This window comes from Cylas formicarius, unplaced genomic scaffold, assembly GCF_029955315.1.
Source record: "Cylas formicarius isolate icCylForm1 unplaced genomic scaffold, icCylForm1.1 PGA_scaffold_2__14_contigs__length_35257938, whole genome shotgun sequence".
NCBI lineage: Eukaryota > Metazoa > Arthropoda > Insecta > Coleoptera > Brentidae > Cylas > Cylas formicarius.
In genome coordinates this window covers 14,211,856-14,225,058 of record NW_026844319.1, presented here as the reverse complement: position 1 = coordinate 14,225,058, position 13,203 = coordinate 14,211,856, and the positions used below count along the sequence as shown (strand labels likewise).

The 13,203-nt window shown below is 34.2% G+C and overlaps 1 protein-coding gene across 9 annotated transcripts in view; it reads left to right on the top strand.

Annotated features, from left to right (window-relative positions):
* LOC132697680 (potassium voltage-gated channel protein Shaker) overlaps positions 1-6,932 on the top strand; it is a 293,335-nt gene extending 286,403 nt beyond the window's left edge. For all 9 annotated transcript variants that reach the window (XM_060663226.1, XM_060663224.1, XM_060663225.1 and 6 more), the window contains one exon: positions 1,401-6,932. The gene's annotated coding sequence lies outside the window, so the exon portion shown is untranslated. The remainder of the gene's footprint in view (positions 1-1,400) is intronic.
* The last annotated feature ends 6,271 nt before the right edge of the window (positions 6,933-13,203 follow it).

Below are 13,203 nucleotides of genomic sequence, written 5' to 3'. Positions count from 1 at the left end.
TTTCAGTTATTTTCGAAATCCTTTTTTGCTCTACAATAATAGATAGGTAATTATTGTATAGCTATTACATTATATATTATACTAATTATATCCTTCTTATTGCAACACTACCTTCTCTAATTAATTTATTTAACAATTAATACTATTGTTTTTTTTTTGTTTGACTTAATGATGTTATTGTAATTAGGAGATGTTTTTTTGGTACCATGTACTGTTTGCACCTGAATTCACAACAAATAAATAAATTAAGGTCACACTAATTTGCATTCAATAGAAAGATGAGTTTGGCGAATGAAAGTAATGTGACAGCGACGTTGCTAATGGCAGTTTATTCAAATACTAAAGATGTTATTTATGATTATAATTACAAGGACGGGCAGATAATTGGGATATTAATTATTTTAAGATCAAGTAAATAAAAACTCATATTGGAGTAAGAATAATATTAAAATAGATATATTGTAACAAATATTATAATTTAGAAAAAAATCACTATTTTCAATATAGCTTCATTTGTAAGTTTTTTGTTATCATATTCCGAGTAGTCAGATTAACTATAATCATTGATGTCCAGAAAGGTAATAAAGGACCCTACAGTGTTTTCTAGCATGTTATCGGCTTCCCACATTCTATCTTCTATTTCATTCGCATGTTCTCCAAGGCGCACTTTTGACATTTCGCTGTTTTCATTCCCTCTCGCAAGAGGGTTTCAACGTCCCTCATTTTAAAAATGGAATTATGACTTACTACAAACCTAACAGACCATGGGGGAATAATATTTGCTTAAAATAGTTTTCGTGGTAGTCTCCAGTCCAAGTTTCATCCAGATAATAGATATTCTTGTTCTCTCTTCGAAACTGTCTAATTGCTCTCGTTGCTGCTAAATAATTTCTTAATTCTCTAGTAAAAGTGATTTTCTATTTTTCTATTTTGAGTTCCTTCAAAGTTTTCCACGATTTCTTTTTAACCATGAGTGGAATGAAGTCATCCCTTTTCATTCCAGACATTATTTTTGTCGTTTCTCTTTTTAACCAAAACGAGTGTATTATTCTTCTGGTAGCAGCGTTTTCATCCTCATTTATTTCTTTTTGTACTCATCTTTGATTTATTCTCGTGCACAATTTTATATATTATTGACGGTCCAACTCCAATCATACTCGAATACATTTCAACTTTTTGAGTTTTGGTTTTTCAAATTTTTAATAAGAGCATTTTTACCAATTCGTTTCTCAGCAACCAATTAAAAACACTAGTCATTTTCAAGAACGAACTGTCAACAATTGCAAGAAAGTAACTTGTAAGGACCCTTGACGATCATCGTAGGCACAATACTACGCCTATGATAATGATTTACAAATCTCTCGCATTAAGAAGAAAGGCATAATTCATTATGATTCTAGTGACGGATGCGCTGCGTCCCCGACCCGCCGGCCTGACCGCTAGCTCTCTCCCGCCGCTGCCGCGCATCAGGCGCCGCCCCCGAAGCATCACCGCCCGCCTGTCGCCACTGCTGCCGCCGCCACCACCAGCCGCCCATCAACGAGATAGTGCAACGTTTCGTGTAGTGCAAATAAATTCCTCGCGGCTCAGGTGTAGTGCAAATTGTCGCGCAGTGCTCATCCGGACACTCATTTACTGGCGGCCCTTCCTGGCCGCCGTCATTGAACATTTACATCAAATTATTAACCTTAATAGGACATTTTCTCGGTACGTTTGTATGATATGGTGACTGATTAATAGGATGTTAATGATGCTGATGATCAAGTGATTAGTTTACGATGAATACGTTTGCGGAAATTGGTGTGTGGAATTCGACGGTAGCGCGCGTAACGGGTCCATCCCACTCCTGAAGTTTCAATGCCACAGCTGGTCTGTCATTGAGAAGGACGGGTCGTGGTTTGTTTTTCAATATTTCGAAATATTGGATCGGACGCAAAAAATGGAAACTTCTTGGATCTGGATTTGGTTCGTTTTGCCCCATGTTGCAACTGATTTTTCAGTCCGTTAAAGCAACCAGGTTTGATCGAGTAGCGATGCTCCCTTGAGTAGAAAAATCCATGAATTGCTTGAGAAAAATAATGGTATTTTCTTTTATAAAAAGACTCAACGTCGCTATTTCGATCATTGTTATTTATATTTCAATGTCAAATGCGTGTTTCTACCGTTTAGGGCCCATCAGATTAACAATAAATCAAAAAAGGTATATCACCAAAAGAAAACTCGAATTCAGTCTTATCGTGTGTGTCCAAAGGTCACTAATTATAGGAATCAAAACAGTAAATATCCATGTTTCGTCTAAATATACTAGTTTTCTAAATCTTAATATCCGTATTACGTTAAAAATTGAACAATTTGGCTCGCTGTCTGTGGACGATCCATTGGTTTTTGATCTATATAAATCATAAATCGCATTCCGAACTTCCGTTTTCACATATGCCCTCAAATCTTGTGTTTTTAGCTTTCGTCGTTTACACTTTTCAGTTATTATATTGTGCTGTTAAATCAATTTTCAATGCTTTCGCTAATTTTTCCTTTTTTTCTTTTTACCGTCTCACATTGTTCTTGTGTGTTACCGAAGAAAGGTAGACGATAAAAATTGTCTTTTTCAAATTCTATTTTATTTTCTGGCTTTTCCAGATTTTCCAGATTGCAGAGCCTTTTCGCTTTCGTCAAAATCCTTTACTAAGTTCAGATATCTGTTACTGCAGAAAATTAGTGTAAATTGTTTTTTCTGCATTTTCTGCAGTAATGTTGAACCATCCCCTGGAAACATGAACATTACATAAAAGAGATGGTGCGAAACATGAGACCAACATTGCATTACGTTGTTCCTTGATGATTTTCTAAAAATTTCTAAACTGAATGCCAGATTAAGTGGGACACCAAAAATATTACCTAAATGCTATAAGCCAGGGGTGCATAGCATCATACTTTGTCTATGCCTCAGACGTTTCGGATTTTTAAAAATTTCTGCTCGTTATATTAAAAGTTTATCAAATGAGGCAGTTACTCAGTCTAGTGGCCGTCCAAATCCTAACCAATACTAATGCTATACCAATACTATAATATAAAATCCTCTAATGCAAGATTTTCTGCCTTTTCATAATATCTTTGTTCTTTTTTATCAACTATAATTATTTATTTCATTATATATATCATTTTATTCATTTTAAGATATTTTTTTTTGGAAAAGTTGATTCGAATTTTTAAAAAAATTCGCGGAAAATTATTATAAGTTTTAATTTGGCATAAAATTAAATTTGGAATCTTTTGCAAAAAAAAAGATATTTTCGAAATTAGAAATCGGTATATTGGAGCCACTTTTCAAATTCATTTTCCCAACATTTTTTATCGAAACTTTGGTACCTTTTTTTGTGTTATCCAAATATAGTACGTACAAAAACAGACAAACAAAATACTCAAAAATCAGGGCCTTTGAGTATTGCAATCGAAGAAAGTTTCTGTTAAAGCAATATTGGGATGGTTCCTACGTTTTTTAGTAGCAAATGCTGTATTGTTTGGTCCGGTTTTTCAAACTTAGTTCAATGTAAGTTCTACTAAACCTAAAACGAAGCATCTTCCTGATTTAACATAAATATCCTTCGAAAACTGGTAGAACGTCCGTCTTTGATATTTTTTATGTGGTAGGTTGTACAGGGATTTTACGCAAGATTGGTCATATTTTTTGCTTATTAAAAAAATACCATCAGGCTATGAAATTTTTAAATAATTTTCCAGCTGATTTTGAAAAGCAATTAATAAATTAGTAAATTGAAAATTATTAAATTAAAATCTATAAAAAATAGTCTATTTTAAAACCTTTTTTGATGTATTTATTTTTTATTATTAAACATATAATCATTATTAAATAGATAATTAATTATTATTCAATAATTAATTAACTACCTAATAATTAAATTCATAAATTTTCAATACGGACATAAAATTTTTATTTTTTTTTTAATTCTGTCTTATTTTTTTTCCTTTCTTTTCAGATTTAGAAAAATTATGTAGTTTTGGTTAGAAAACTTTTATGAGTGCTTTATGTATGTTTCCTATATACATCACAGAAAAATCACATAAAGGGTGGCTCAATGGCAACGTCGATGTGATATAACAACTATAATTAACATGAACTTGCTTATTTTAAATAGAACAATTTTTCGTATATTAAATTATTTGTCATGTTTAACTAATTACCTTGAAAGGAAATAATCTTGAATTATTAGGATGAGTGAATATTTAAAAAGATACAAATTAAAAATGGAACCAATTAAAATCATTTAAATTCACAATGGTATTTGTCAAAATTGGTTACGGTCCAACCAGATATTACACCTTTAGACGTCAATCTACAATTAACTTAAAAATATTTATCTAATTATTACATGTTGGCATTTTTAGAAATTTAATTTGTTTATTATTTAGAGATTCTTTAATTAATGGAAAGTACTTAAAACTCCAACGAAATGGATTGGGATTTTACAAATATTTCTCGGATTTCACAGATATCAAAGATTTCACAGATTTCACGCATGATTTACCCCCTGTAAGCGTAAACGTGCGTGAGAGTTAAGCCTTAGCAAAACCAACCGTATATATTTTTCCGTATTAAATTAAATAAGACCAACGTTAACTTGATACATTGGTCGTTTTTTAAGGTAAGGGTTTTTCCCATTGAGTGTCTCACTTTATCTGCCATTTTCAAATGTATTTTTTATTTATCGATAACTAACTTCGCTGTAATTTTTCTTTTTATAACTTATCGTTTAACTTTTAAAGTAAACGTTACCGACCGCGACTCGTATATTTTTATAAAAGAAAATACTGTGGACGTTTCGCACGGGCAACTTTTTCAAATTCGCTATCGCAAAATTTTTCACTCCTAAGAAGAAAGCAACCGGCACGATCCAAACTTTTCAAGCGCGCGAACGGAGTTCGCCCGCACCAATTCCCGCAGACGAACTTTTGGATGAGATATCCTGCCAAAAAAATTATTTCGTAATAAGAAGTACTTATAAATAATTTTAAACGAGCAAATTCCATACATTTTACGAGCGGGTACACAACAACGGACCCTCGTTTTTCGGCTAAATAGGGACGAAACGTATACCAGCGCGCAATGTCGGGTTGCGAATCCAACGTGGCGATCAAATTTCATCCCACCCGTTTCGCGTGAAACCCAAAAAAAAACACTTTCGAATTTGGTGGTTTTAATGATGACGCTTTGAAAGAAACAAAGAATACATATACTCTTCGGTAGATAGGGATTTTAGCGTTCTTGAAAATATTAGGGGTTCTTATTGCTTGAAAAATAGAATTCTAGCCGTTCTTTCCTATTACCTTAAGCGACGTCAAGTTCGATTGTTTTTCTCGGAAGATTCCCCGTCCTCCTAGTAGTTAAGTGATACGGATAAGAGCGTCCCCCTCCATAGTAGGCACTTGATACTACCCCCACTCCCCGTTTCGAAACGCCATTTTGCGTTCGCACACCCGCGCGCACGTATCGCCGGTCAATCGCGGAACATAAGACGCTGTGTAGTGCTCATCACAAAAAAAGAAGTATAATAAATTTTAAAAAAACTGTCATTAGTTTTTGGCACTGTTTTAAGTGCTTGTATTTTTGGGCTGTGTGAAGCTTATACCTAGGGTTGGATTAGCTTTTAGCCCTTGTTACATATCCACCCGCGTAGTGGGGCAGACCGAGGGCGCAAGGCCATGCACCCGAGTCCGGTCCTGGCCGCGGCAATTTGCCGCGCTATTGATTTCCGCGTTTCAAACGGTCAGAGTCGTTCCGAATGGTTAGTTAATAAAATTGTTTCGAGTTTAATTTGAAACTTAATGTTTTTAATTTCAATTATTTGCAAGAAACCTTTTACAAATCCCAAAAGATCGCAGATCGCTGAAACCCAGCTAAGTTTTTGTCATTAAACATTAAATTTTCATTTATGAACTGCGTATATATCCCGTAAATTTGTACCAATCCTATACTGTCCACCAAATTTATAATATACAGGGCGTCCCAGCTTTAATATCACCACACACATCTGTTCGTCCTGCATATTTATCACCTGCTTTTTTTGCACGTGACACTGTGATTTGCTCTATAGTGAACACGGCGTTATTTAATAAGTGTCCAGTCGTTCACAGACTGGTTTCGTAAGTATTTTTATAGTGAAAAGTTACCGTAAACGGAGACCCGTATGAATAAAAAAACAATGCTAGAAGTAAAAGCTTATAGCAAAAGATCGGAGAATGAGTATTTACTCCTTTTTGCATCAATAATTATTTGTTTACATTCAAAAGTGCTCGCGGTTTAATAATTAATAATACTCTCGTCTTTTACTTCGTTGGTTGAAGCGTCGTGATCTTATGACTCATGTTACGGCATTTGTAATTTCTTTGGAATGTATCTTATGTTATCTTGAAGCGAGTTATCATCTTTCCTTAAGAATTCGTATTCTGATTAATTTTTCACTCACTTAACTAACATTGCTATGAGCAGCCTTCTTCAAACCCACATGTCAAAGATAACCAGTCTAGTCTCTAGCCTTCAAGGTCCACGTTTCTACCTCATATAATGCAATGGGAAAGACAGGAGCTTCGTCAATTTTGCACTTTATAAAAGATGTCATGTGTTTGTCCTTCCTAATTTTCTATAATTTTGTCATGGCAGTATTGGCTAGAATAGCCTTTTGATGAATTGTACTATCTCTATAGCAGGCACCTATTCTGCTGGTGCGGTCCGTTCTAATTAGCTTTTTTCTGTTGTCGATTTAATTTTAAACCATGGGTTGTTCTTTCTACTTTTTTAATAAGTTCTGATATTTCTTATTGGTCTTATGTGATGTCATCGGTATAGCGAATGTTATTTATTTTTCTGCCGCCCATACTTATGCTTCCGTCCCAACCGTCCAAAACTTTTCAACCGTTGGTATCTGTTTCCAACAAAATATGAAGCTAATAAACTAATTCTTTATTTTATTCATAACAAGTTAATGAAGTACTTAAATGTAAATGGGAACTAATGTTTGTTATACGGTTTGAAGCAAAACCATTTACTTACAATTTTAATCATGAAATATGCTTCAAGTTTTGTGAGTAAAAGCTTTTATTCGTACGTGTCAAAATTTTATTATTGTTTTTTCCACATAACGCTGATTCCTGAACGATAATTGGTAGCCGGGTTTTTTTTGACATCCAAAATTTAAATCGGTCCCCTGGTAGGGGAAGCTACCATTTCTCACTTTCAAATTCTCGTAACTTCTTGCACGACCCTGTGTAGTAGGTAATCAATATTAGGAAGATTTTTTTAAATTGTACTGCTCAATTGGATTATATTTGTATTTTTTACATGACAAACTAATTGTAGAATGTTCTTATTAGCTAAGTGCATCTTTCTTTCCTGATTAGAATGTTAAAAAAAAAACACGCGTCGATTACTTCAAAAATAAATATTTCGAAAACGACTACAAATAACAGGGTCTTCTTCACGTAAAAATTCCGGGTGGTACAAAAGTAGTGAAACAAAGTCAATTTTGACGTATCAAAAAATCCAATACCAATTTTCAGCTATGAAAAAAATATAAGTAAAAATATTATGATGGTGCTCAACATGCCTTAGGCAAGTGTAGCTTCGTGCGTCCAATCTTTTAATTTTATTCTGAATTTTTTCATTAATTGAGGAAGTTATATTATGAAAATTGGCATTTTTAAGTTTTTTAAACTAATTTGGACGTTGTTCCTAAAGAGCGCTAGTTCACCATACTGTTGAAATTTGGTTAAAACATGATGGAAATCTTCAATTTTTGATAGAAAGACCGTCTAACTGGCGGTGTTTTTTATTAATATAATTTAGACTCTTGTTAAGTAGAATTTGATATTAAAAATAAGGAAATTTGTATACTACGAAATGTTTTTTAAAGGGATTTTTTTTTGCTAAAAATAGAATATGCACATAATATGGAACATTCATCTTCATCCTCAAATCAATTATCGTTTAAACTTAGACATTCTGATTTTAAAGAGGAATCTTGAATGGTCGCTTTGTTCTTTGAGGCACTGGTTCGAGATTAATTGAGGTCACTACAGGATGGTCGCTTTATGTCATTTGTTAATTGTACTTTAAGCTTCACAGTTTTGACTTTTTCTTAGGATCCTGAAATTATGGAACTTTCTAACTCATCTTTAAATGGAAATAAAGTTATAATTACTGCCTTTCTAGACGCTCTACCTCTGGGGAGCACTTTCTTTGACTTGAAAGCTGGTAAAATATTTGTGGGTCCAATAAATTTCAGAGCTCATTATTTTTGGTGTTATTGTTGTTGCAGTGTCTACTTTTTCAACAGTTTCTTGTTGGGCAGGAAGAAAATCGGTGTGTGTATATATATTACGATTTGGAGGAAATATTCCTGTTTTCTTAAAACCGTTAACGGCAATTGATCCAGTTTGCACCTTTAAATAAGCCTTTCCAAATCTTTCAGCCATGTCGAAGACTGTAACTGCCCTTTGGTTTGATCTTAGAAATATTCTTTCACTGTAATTGCCTTTTAAGGGCCCCATGAAGGTTTTATCTAAAGGCTGCAGGTGTAGGTACAGTATGTAGACCTGAGACAAGCAACACGCTTTGAGGCGTTTTTCCAATTGCAATAAAATGTAGGCACCATCCAGCATCCAGTGTTCCTAATATGGAATATTCATCAACAGTATTCCATATTAAGTATCCAACCATTTTATTTCGGATTTCCAAATTTGGACAATGGACAAGCTTCAATAAATCCGAACTACTTGAAGCTTTTAAAAACATACCTCAAATAATTCACGATAGGGGGTAAAAACAAATCGCATTGTAAAGAAATCACCTTCATTCAACTGTTTACAATGAGCTGCAGGCACTCATGTCTTGCCGGGATGAACTTTCGATGATATTGTGGAGCTGTTGGCACTCTTAGTTCATTTACTTTTAGAGTAGTCCATATACGACACGTTTCTCCTACGCGTTTTTCATTTTTTTGCCTAATGGAATTTTCGTTTGACTTTTAATTTTATCGCGGTCACGTCAAGGTCAATTTGTTCGGCTAACGAGTTTACCTTACAAGGACTCAAATACATCTAGGGGATCTTTTGGAGTCTATCATAAGCTAACTAAATTTTCCTTACTGAGTCCATAGTATATGGGATTGAATTTCGTGATGTATAGGCGATCATAGCCATATTTTTTATTTGTAACATAAGCGACATACATGAAATGACGGAAAATATTTCTCATTTAATTTTCTATGGGAACGACTTCATAGATCGGCAGTACCACGTCGATCCAGTCTAAGTTATGTAACCGTTCCAGTACCGGCTCGGGCTCGGCTCTCGCATAATATCACTATTTAAAAAAAAAAGTCGAATTCGAATGCTAAATAATCATTACTGTGTAGATAATCAAAATAATGAAGGCAAATCGAACAATAATTTCAGTTCTTTGTAAGGAAACAAACGATAAAAACTTTTTTATGTAATTAATGTGATTAAAAAGGCGGATCAAAGCCGGTCGACCCTAAAACTTGAGGTTAGGATGCGCGCAGTTTCGAACGTGCAGCGAACCAAAATGAAGCTCATATGGCAGTAAATGGATAAACCAAACCCCTATATTTAATGTTTTTCATTGAGCAGATAATACAAAAATTTATTTTAATATTTTAGTTGCCACAACAAAGATAGATTATAAAAAAATCATATTCTAAAAAGGTAACCTCGCCGTGAAACTCATACACCGAGTCATATACTATGTGTAATATCAAGAAAATCATAGTTGTAATTACATAATGGCGTAGGATTACATTTATACTACAATATTTGTTTTTGTTTTAATTTTCATGTAAAAACTGTTATAGTTCTTCCTTCATATCAAGTGTCATTTGTACTTCTAGGTCCTTTAACTCTTCTAAGGTATCATTTCCGGTGCTTGAATTTTGCTTTTTTATTGATTACTCAATATTTCTTTTGTTACTTATGAAGTTTTTGTTCATTGCATTGTACAGTTTTAATGTTTTTTCATATCGGTTATTTACCTTTTTTTCCAGTTGTCCATTGTTCTCTATTTCCACTCCTAAGTAATTCTAATATATTATCCAATTTAATTTGTATTTCTTTAGGTTCGTTTCCTATCATTATTAATTTCCCCTTAGTTTTATTTCGTTTCTCTCCAAAATCCTCCAAAGCATTGTTTCTCTCTTTCTGCGATAAGTATTTCGTCCGGGTACTTCTACATTTCTCATATATCTATAGCCCACATTGAATTTCCTTACCGTTGTTGTACTGTTCTTTATTACTTCACCAATAATGGTTATGAATTTCAAAGGGCTTAGGGCTCTTTGTCGTAATCCCGCTTTTTTTTTGTAAACGGCTATGAAATTTTATTTTCTTATATGACATAGTTAATATTTCTTTCATATACTATAATATTTTCTATTTTCGAGCTTTTTTTACTACTTTCTACGATGCATTCTAGTCTGGACCGAAAATTTCACAGTAGCTATGCTCTACTTGAGCCTATTCTTCGTGTTCTATTGGGTTTTGACAAAGGATCCCAAACATTTTCTATAACATTGATATAGGGCGACTGCAGTGGTATCCCCATTAGTTTAGAGCATCTAGACACGAGCCATTATCTTGGTAAAAAGCAAAATGCAAGTTACCCACCCCTGTTGCGGCCATCAGAAAATATAACTGTTTTCCAAAACTCTAAAGGAACAATTCGCAGCACTCTTTTGCAAAATTCATTCTTTTATTTTCGTTTATTTTACTTACGAAAGGCTTTCTTCCAGCAGTTGTCAAAAGTTAATTATTTTTTCGTAAAACTATTCGAATAGTTTCTGAATAAACTGTTTTTCCCAAAAATTTTTAGGCGATGGCTGTCAATTTTGGGGCGCTTAATTTAGGATTTTCCTTGCATTTCCGAAGAATCCATCTTTCATCGTATTCATTGAATATTTTGTGTAGTAGTTTTGTTATTTTATTTGAAATCCTTTTTTGCATTTTTATGACGATTTACTACACAACTGCAGCATGACTTATGATATTTTGATAAGACAATTTTTTTTGTACGTATCTAAAACTTTCGATGCAAATTAGCTGCCTTTTTTATAAACAGTGCATGCGTTTCATTTTTGAATATTATTTTTAGAATATTTTTTTTATTTATGTGGTTCTTATTCTAATTAATGTGTTAAAATAAATTTTTCTTCAATGATTTTGTAAATTTATTTACAAGTATACGAGCTTCACTTTGATTCACTGTCTGAGTCGCCTATTGTTTCGCGTTGTGTTTCGTTCCATCTTTTGTATATATGTAGACGTAACCCTCTTGCAAAAGCACGCTCCGGCGTCAAGTTTATACATGGGCGACCGTCTACCGCCCCGTTAAATCGTTGTTCCGTTGGCCTGCAGGCAGGGGCGTATTCCGGTCGCCTCTCGGAGGATTAACTCTTTCTGCCTATTTCACGCCGTTCCGCAGGTATCAGTCGATTACCAAATGTTTTCAAAAGAAATTGGAGGGCCCCGCGTCGCCCCCTCGGCCGGGAGGCCGCCCCTTCCGTCGCGCCTCGCGTCTGTCCGTACCCTGCCGGACACTCGCTCATTGTCATTATTTCTTTACGATTATTATTATGATTATTGTGAATCAGTATGAATCTAGTCATGTTTGTTACAATTTAAAATATTTTATAAATGTTGATTAATATACGACATTCCTATTTCAATTGTGACGTTTTTATTTCCTCCAACTAATTGACGAATCGTTGGAAGACGGAAAAACATTGGGTTCGGAAATACAGAGTCTTCAAGGTCCAGAATGTTAAGTTGAAAAAAGCGTATTTATATTTACAACAAATATTAACTGAATTCTGGTGAAACTACTCTAAGGTGCTCCGTAACGCCACTGGATATAGTACATTTTAATTGAGAGTAAATTAGCTTCTTAATACACAAAGTAAAAAAAAAATATTTTAGATATTAATTTCAAAAAATGTTTTTCAATTTAACACCCTGTACCTCGAAAATTCTACGTTTTCGGACCCCATATTTATAAAAATTTTATACATATTTATTAATCAGGAATCGACCTCTAAACTGTCTCCGTCTATTTTTCGAATACTCCGATTTCGTTAAGGTAAAGGTTACACAAACGTGCACCTGTATCGATAGTTTTCCACATAATTTCCTAAGAAAAACCAGTTTCCGAACGAAAATTGGCACCAGGCTTCTGAATTGGTTCATAATTATGCTGTTACTTATAGGGAGCGCAAATTGAATTAATAGTATATTATGCGGCAAAGGGCATTTGACTCACGAGTGTTTAATAAACGAGTGACTTAAAAAGTTTACCGAACGTGGTGCATACTATACTTTTTCTACGACCGTTAATTTTTGGTAACATTTTCGCAAAACAACACGAAAACATTCACTGACATGTCAAAATAGACAATTCAAGGCGTGGGAAATATCTCCTAAAACATCCGATTGCTCCCAAACCCGTGCGGTAAATCACGGAAATGTACGAAGTGTTGGGATCCGTGGGAAACGCATGAAGGAATGCGGAATAATTAGTTTGTATACTGTGGTTATTATATTTATTTTATTACTGTCAACTTAGAGTAAACGCAAAATACAATGACAAGGACATCAAATAAAACATTGTAAACAGATGATATGAAAAAAGATGAAGCGAAAAGAGCGCGTTTGTTTTGTGTTTATAAACACTGTAGTCTAGGAAGTGTATGACTTTTTCATGGTATATTTATGTGGGATATATTTTTTTACAAACTTCTGGATTCCTCCTGCGTCACTTTACCATGTCAGTTTCGTTTCCCACGAATCCGAGCCACTTCGGACATTTGCGGGATTTTATCGCACGGATTTGGGGGCAATCGGAGGTTTTCGGAGATATTTCCCACGCTTTGAATTTTGACGTTTGCCAATTCTGACGGTCATGTCAGTGAATGTATTCATGTTGTTTTACGAAAATGTACCCAAAAACTAACAGTCGTTGAAAAAGTATAGTATGCAACACTTTTTAACTCACTCGTTTATTAAACACTCGCTCCGCTCGTGTCAAATAAACTCGTGAGTCAAATGCCGTTTACCGCACTTGTTGCATAATATACTATTACCGCACGGATTTGGGAGCAATCGGATGTTTTCGGAGATATTTCC